Below are 8,026 nucleotides of genomic sequence, written 5' to 3'. Positions count from 1 at the left end.
GCAAGGCACCAATTTCTCTCTTTCTCTGGCTTCCCCCTGCAGCGTCCAGCAGCTTTGCCCCTGCAGGGTGAAGGGCTGCAGCGGCGGCCGCAGAGTGGGGGGCCGGGTGGGACCACCCTGGCTCTGGCTTCCCTTCTCACTCCCCCAGGAGCAACCAGGATGGGGGAAAGACGGAAGAAGTTATGCTGCAGCTCCTTTCCCCATGGGAGGTCAGAAGCTGCAAAGACAGAGGGGGGCAAGGGGCCAGAGAGAGGACTAAGGTACTCGCTCATGGTGGCTTTTTATCCCCCTTCAGTGTAACCTGTGCTGGGAATAGCCCACGGTAGGAGCTAGTGGCAGCCCTGAAAGACACTCACAGTACCTCCTTATTTGGCATGGGTAGAGGAGAAGACACGACACAATGTATTTATTATCCACCCCAAACATAATGAACAAGCTGTTAATTATTGGGCTGTAGCATATACAGCTGTAGCATACATGGCTTATAGGGGAAACAGTTGTTTAAACAAAATATCAAGGAAGATATTCCTTTGGCTTGTGGTTTGCCTGCACTTTAGCATGAACCTGGTACGTTTCCAGTTAACCAGAGCCGAGCAGCCTGAGCCCCCCCAGGTTTGTGGGTGGGTTAGGAGGGGGGGTCAGGGAAGGTGGGTCTTGTTCCCCTCCAACTCAGACTTGTCCCCTGATGGGGCTGAGGGGGTTAGTCTAACCCAGACATAGGTCACACACATCTGGCCTAATTTTTTTTTTTTTTTTTTAAGCAGCTGAGAGCTGCTTGGTGGCCAGCAGTGGGAGAAGAGCTTATCCAGTGGGAATGGCAGGGATGGCAATGTGGGAATTTGTAGGGAAGGAAACACACTTTGTCCTGATTTCTCCAGGTCCTTTTGTGACCTTGAGACAACTGAAAGGAGCTTCAATTCAGTTCTTGCACTTTTAAGGATACCTTAATATTCCTTAATTAACACAGTTGTGAATTCAAGTACTTAAACATTCATTATTGTTCATGTGTAACCTCCACCTGCAGTTCAGGGTTAGCCACAACTCAGGACAAACATCCTTGTCCATAAACAAACAGCAGTGAAGCACATACAGGAGGACTGACAGACCATCGTCTTAGGCAGTCGTTTGACTCACATTTCTTTCAGCAGTGGCTTCTTCCCTTGCTATTCATTGCCCCTTAGAAACATCCCCTTGTTCCAACAGCTCCTGATTTGGGGCCAAAAGGTGAACCAGCCTGGGTTAGAAATAACCTTGTCTGTATTGGAGGTTGTTTTTAACACAAATCAAGTCTCCAGTCCTGTTCGTTGTGGGTCCTGACAAATAGTCTCACTGGCACAACTGAGAGAGCAGGGCTGGAGAGAAATGAATGGCCAAATGCAGAATGAAGTCCTGCTTGAGCTGGACTGTGTCCAAAAATGTGCATGCCATCCAGGTGCTATTGTCTGCTAATGCTGCTGCTGTGCATGCTGGGTTGCCTATTGCACACACTCTTCAAAATCTGTTTTGGCAGTGCAGTGGTATATGCACTCTAAATACTGAAAAAAAGCAACTGCTATACATCTACTGAAGAGCTGAATGTGTAACAGAGAAGGCAGCAGTTCAAATGATAGTCCCAAGCCTCACTGCTGTCGGATCCCCAGTGACTCTTTTCCCTAGGTCCCATTTTCTCTAGCTGTATTTCCATTTCATTTATTAAAATCCATAACAAAGAACTTTTATGCTTATTTATGCAAATTTGTAGCCAGAACTTTAATTATTGAAAGAATAGCATGGGCTTAAGTACAACTGATCTGAATTTTCTGATGAAATGCAGCCAGATTTTACTCTCTTCTTGAGAATAGCTAAATTCTTGCTGGTAATTTATACCTCTACAAATCAAGTACCTATCATCCACCTGATTTTTTTCAGCATTCTTTCAAATCACCTTCCTCTCCTGCTTTCCAGCGGAGAAACTTCAAATGCTTAAGTTCAGCCTGTAAAAGCTGCTCATGGATTGGCACAGGGTGTGAGCTGAGACAAACATCCCAGGCTATCTGTCACTTCATCAGTCCAACAAAGCCAGAAGCTGGTGTTACATTAAGGCATCAATGGCATGTCCTCTCCTATAACTACATCACTTACAGCGGAGACCTCTATGGGTTGTCAAGGGTTGGGTTTGTATTTGTGGCACCCATTGAATAAAAAGAGGGAAAAATTAATTTCCTGTTTTGAAATAAGTCTCAATTTTATCAAAGGGAAAACTACATCACAAAGCTGACTAGCGGCCTGAAATTTAATGTACATAGCTTTCCTATTTAGCCATTAAACAGAATATTCTCTGCTGGATGGATGTGTCATTCCTGTTAATGTTAATGATAGTCCCACATATGCCGTGACAGAATAAATGCCAAACTACGTGAACCATTTACTCCCTAAAGGGAAATACAACTCCTTCAAGCAGTGTAGGAATCTGCCAGAAAAGTGATAGAAGCCCAGGAAGAGTAGAGAGAGCTTCTAGCGAGGCTGAGGTGTAGGGATGTTGCTTTGCCAGCTTTGGCAGCAAAGCCAACTGAAGACGTTCCCACCCATCCTGTCCCCATCCCTGTCCGCTTGTCCCCTGATCCCCAAGTTGAAGCAACTGTAAATGAGCTGCTAACATGACTGAGGTTTAAAACAGCCCTTCAGAACAAACCAGAAACCTGGTTGCCATCGCTGGTTTTTAACCCAGCTTATGTCACGGTGCAGTTCTACCAGAAGCACTAGGAGCAGCAAACCATGGCCAGAGGCCAGGAATGAGCGATTAGGGCAGGGCTGGGGAGAAAACTTCCTACGCTGGCATAGGAGAAAGCAGGCGAGCCGGTGGATGCGGAGTCATGCCGGGGTGCCTGCCTTGGCACACAGCGCACGTCTGTGCCACCTCCGCACTGACAACGGCTCACAGAGCTGTGGCTGAGCTCTGCCTCCGCAGCGGCATGCCCAGGTGCTGGCTCCAGCAGGCTTTGGTCAGTACGTGGCTTCTCGCCCAAGCCTTTGTCCAGGCTCTGAGGCAGGCTGTCCAGTCCTCCTGGATCAGAGCCAGGTCATTCAGGGTGCACCCCTGCCACCTGCCCTCCGAGGCACCTCTGGCCGTCATGTACACATGCCAGGGGACTCCACGACCCAGCAAACCCTGAAGACAGAAGGAAAAGGCTTCGCCAGAACATCTTTAAGAGTTCTCTATGCAGCTATAAAGCAGTTGGTTAGATGGACAAAAAGAGCAGGAGCTGGATGAAAATCAGCTCTCAGATTCACTGATTAAGCTGAAGAGGAGACTGGGATTTTGCTCTTTTCTGAGGCTCTTGTAACCACTGAGCTATGTCAGTAAAATCAGCTTTAACCATGTGCTGTCTTTTCACGCAGATTTTGCATCTTAGCAAGTTTATCAGTAAACAAACCCAGCGGTACTACTTAATACCCTGAGTGCTAACTTGCCAGGGGGTCAGAGCCACTGCAAAGGAATTAAGCTTGTCCTGCCCAGCATACTCCCAGGGGATGCAGACCCAGTGGGTGTCCCCAGCAACAGCCCACCTTCAGACCTGGGATACTTCCACTCCCTGTACTTTGCTACCAAACATGTATTTCTTTACTTTCAGAAGTAAAGAAGGTACTTGCACTTCTGAGGTAACCCTCATGGCATGAATGCAAGAATACTTCACACGGTGCTGAAGGAATGTAAACAGTCACAGCAGAGGAGGGAAATTAAACCAGGCTTTTGCTGCTTCCACACAGAACCAGTCACTGGATCAAATTGTTTCCTCCCCAGGTAGGATTTTCTTCCATGGGTGAGTCAGGCCTAATTCACATGGAGACTCTCATATGGTACCAATAGGATATGAAAGAGAAAATAGCCAGGAGGGTCCACATTGCACATCTGGCAAGTCAAACTCCACAAGCCCTGTTTAGCTTCCCATGTTCTCCTGCTTCTCAGGGACTGCGGGGACTTTGCAAACTCCTGATGTATAGCTGTGGCCAAGACAGCTCCATGTGCAACATTGCTACTTGCTGTTAGCAGGCAGTGGCTCCTGCCGATGTGTTTGTCCTGCTCTTCTGTCTGGCCGTGGCTTGGTGAGCCACATGCCTGCTCTGCCAGCCTCTGTTGGCTACATCTTGCTGTAGCAGTAGCAGCTGAGACAAGGGGAGAGGACAGAGGACCTTTCAAAGGAGGCTTCATGGAGAAATGCCCACCTTGGCTAGGAGGGGCTGTGCTGTCCATCAGGGAGGCTGTGAACTGTGACCAGTTCTTGGGGTTGACAGTGGAGGTGACAGCAGAGCACGTAACTCTGAGAGCGTGGTTGTCCATTCAGAAGCATGTGGCCACCGCCGTCATGAAAGCCCCAGGTCCGGCTACGAATGGCCAGCGCCAGCCAACTTCATCTTTGCAGGCTGGCTGCTGGACAGGTGAGTAATGGTTGTGTACTCTGCTGCTACTACATGTTGTAAGACTCACTGGTCATCAGCAATAGTGGTTACTGATGGTTAGGACTTCATGGGTGCACCACAGGGCATCCCCATTCCTCTTAGCTGCACTCCACACTGTCCCTCCGTGGTCACCTATAGAGACAGCAATTTCTTCATTGTGCTCTAGTGCAAGTTTAACAAGGCAAAATGAGCTTGACTGGAGACATTCAGGCTGCTTGAAATTTTTCAGGAATTCTCATCTGTTTTCTTTAATGCAAAAAGCTCATTTGTCAGCATAGCTAATACAGACTTTGGTGATATCAACAGTCTTCCCCTTCTTGGAAGCTCTTCTCTGTTATCATGGTTAACAAATCATTTTATGGGATATTGGGATTACAGATTGACACTATTTAAGTACTGCTGCTGGATAAGAGTGGTGCGTGCATTTTGGGAAAAGAAGGGTAGGAGACAGGCACTGACTGGAAGCTTTACTCTGCCAAGCAGCAGCTGCAAAGGCAAAGGAGGGCAGAGATTCAGGGACCTGCAAGACTGCGTGAGCTGCCCATTGGACATGCTGGCTTCAGTGGTAGCAGTCAGAAACAGGTTACTCATGTCTTCGGTGTAATTTACCTGTGTGCCTAAATGTCTGTTACAACAGCATGTGTCAGGCCACTGCAGGTGACTGAATGGCAGCATTTGGTCACTTCGCTTTGGTTGTATTAACTCTCAGCATCATCGTCCCATTAATTCTCAGGCCTCAGCCTGGGAGAGCACAGGGACCTGCAGGCCTGGGCAGGTCCCTTGTCTATGGGCAAGGCTTGCCATGTACAAACAACCCTGCCAGAGGGCCAGTGGGAGGAAAGAAACTTTGTTAGGAAGGAAAACATCATTTTTATTGTTCTGAAAGAACAGTTGGTGGTGAAAGCGCTAATGGTGTGATAACACGTACAAGTTTGTGAACTGTGCAAATGGACATGGTGACAAGCTGTGCCAAGGGTACGGGGGACTTGAGCCACAGAGCTGCACAAGTGCCTCACACAGCAGCAAACAGCCCTTTCTGTTCGGTGTGCTGGCTGGCTGGGTGTGGAGCACCGTGGCAGCAGGCTGGTGCTTAGTCACAAGGATTTGGGGTCCTGCCAATGCTCTTTTTTGCAAAGGCAGAAGCTGAGTGACAGGGGAGGGAGCCAGGGGTGGGCTGCAGCTCCCGGAGCCCATGATGGCTGATGCAGGACCAGGTGCAGAGCATCTCGCTGGGGGATGGTGAAGAGGAAGAAGAGGTGCAGTGATTGCCACTCAGAGGCACTTGCTACAGCCATGTTTGCCTGCATGTTTTCCATCAGATGCTGCTGTGTCCCCACGTTCATTTCTGTTGCCTGGTCTGGCCAAGCCAGGCTGCGCTCAGCTGTGACAAGACCTTCTCCAGTCCCATCGCAGATCAGACCGATCCCCTTCTCCACCAGTCCCCTTGCTATGATGCCCTCTTCCCGGTCTCAGTCTTCTTGTATCTCCTCTTTACCATTCCCTTTCCTTGCCTCAGGTAGGTCGCCAGCTCCTGAACCACAGTCCACTTTGAGGTGGGGTCTGTGACCTCCCAGACATCTCCTCCTTGGCTCTTTCCCTTTGCCTTGAGCTGCAATCTGCTGGCCCGAGGTCCATGCCACTGTTCCTCCAGGGCTGACTGTGCCAGCATCCCCCCTGTGAAGCAAGAGAGGTAACAAGCTGCTGTTCATTGCTTGGTTTCCACAGAAACAAAGATGGCTTTTTTTTTCCTCCAAAAACACCCCCCACACCAGTTTTGAGATGCTATCTCCATCACTTCTTACATGTTTCTGAAGACCCCAGAGATGGTAAGCCTATCCCTAGTTTCCCTCTTGAGCTCTTTTGTGTGCTGATGCATGAAAGCAGGTTCCCAGCACTGGTGGTACGTGCCTTTGCTGATCTGCTGCTGAGCTGCAACCCATCTTTTACAAGGGATGCTGCATGGGGCCAGTTATCTAATTAACTGCTCATGTGTGCTTGGGAGGGTTCAGGGAGCACTGATGAAGCCCAGTTAGTGATTGCATTACCGGCTCTCGAGATAGTCCCCTCCCTCCCTTTTTTGGATGATGCAACAAAGAAACTGCACATTGACAAAGCCTAAAGGAATTTAGCAAGAGCCTTGCTGTTGTAGTTCCCAGAAAGGTGCCTCTTGCTATCCCGCAGAGCTGGAAAAACATGCACCCATGCGCTGGGACTAGGGGGAAGGAAGTCCTGCTGCACAGTTTGAGAGGCCTCAGCAAGCATTCCATTATCCCAGTTTACATCTTCAGCTCACGGCTTGTTGCATCCATAAAACTGTCTTGCCTTCAAGCTCAGACATTTTGTGGAGGTGAGAAAGGGTCCACAGGTCTGTGCTTTGTAATTTAGGCTTTGCATAAATAATTTCATTGCAGTCTGCTACAGTGATTTCAGAAGGCTCAAGAAGGCTCAAAACCAGAGCTGGTTTCATCAATGTTAAGGTATACACTTTCTGTAGCCAGTGGCACATGGAGGAGAGACATGACCGACATCGTGGTTGACCACCCTGGCACTGCAGCCAGGATGTCCACTGACAGCTGGGTGACCCAGCCTTTGTCATGAGATGTAAGTGGGGCACAATATCACATGCTCGGCTCCCACAGCTCCGGGCTGCCACTCCCCATTGCTGCTACATGACTCACAGGCAGTTCAAAACTTTTGCTGATAAAGGTTTTGCAGAAACAAAAAGAAATACAGCAAACAAGGAGTAATAGAAAATAATAATAAAAAAATCTTCAGGAAGAGCCAATATAAAAATTTCCTAACTTTTATTAACCAAAAGGGACAGCATGATGGGATAAAAACTGGCACTGATTTTCTGTATGAATCGCTGCATTTCCAGTACAACATGTCCTCCTGAACGAAGCCTGCAAATCTCAGTCCTCATCAAATGCTTTGCTGGAGCTGAGCATATGGTCCTTAAGGATGCAGAGGAAAATGGAGAGCCATGCTTGGAGGGTGGCCAGCTAAACAATAGGGAAAAGGGCAGCCACAGTCCTGGGCACGCTGACCAGGAGAAAAAATGGGCAGAAAGAGGCATATTTTGCCAACTGCACTCCCAGTTATTTAGCCTGCAGCTGTAGCTGGGGAGAGGGCAAGCAGTATGTAGGGCAAATGCAGGCTCACATCCACTCAAGCTAACTCATTTTCTCATTACTGAGAAATGTAATGCACACACTGACAGTGCCCTGCAGGCAAATGCAGCACGGGGTTTCAGGTCTCCCTGCCGGGGGCTGCTTGCTGCAAGGCTGAGCGTTTCCAGGGGCTGGCAGCAGGAGTTAGGGTCTTGGTCTGGGGTCTGGCCCCTGGATTGCTAGCACATGCAGGGCAGGACTCACCACTCGCCGTCTCCTCAGCACCCTTTAGCCTATGGCTGTGCCAGTGCCTTGTGCCAAAACTCTGTCCCTCTCCTGGTACTGTGGAAAGCTGACTGGACATGGAGTGGCTGTCTGCGACTGGCTTGTCAGCCTCAAGTCATCTGGATGTGGCACAGCTTGGCTCCCTTACATGGCCACTCCAGCCCCAGAAGCTGAGAAGGTCCAGGGAAAACGCA

At 49.1% G+C, this 8,026-nt stretch overlaps 1 protein-coding gene across 1 annotated transcript in view; it reads right to left on the bottom strand.

Annotated features, from left to right (window-relative positions):
* Positions 1-600: 600 nt before the first annotated feature.
* MTURN (maturin, neural progenitor differentiation regulator homolog) overlaps positions 601-8,026 on the bottom strand; it is a 29,262-nt gene continuing 21,836 nt past the window's right edge. Inside the window, exon 4 of the mRNA XM_041122574.1 lies at positions 601-6,111. The gene's annotated coding sequence lies outside the window, so the exon portion shown is untranslated. The remainder of the gene's footprint in view (positions 6,112-8,026) is intronic.

The sequence above is a fragment of the Aquila chrysaetos genome, chromosome 3, assembly GCF_900496995.4.
Source record: "Aquila chrysaetos chrysaetos chromosome 3, bAquChr1.4, whole genome shotgun sequence".
NCBI lineage: Eukaryota > Metazoa > Chordata > Aves > Accipitriformes > Accipitridae > Aquila > Aquila chrysaetos.
Note: the sequence above shows the minus strand (reverse complement) of the source record. Positions and strands in the feature narration are given on the sequence as shown.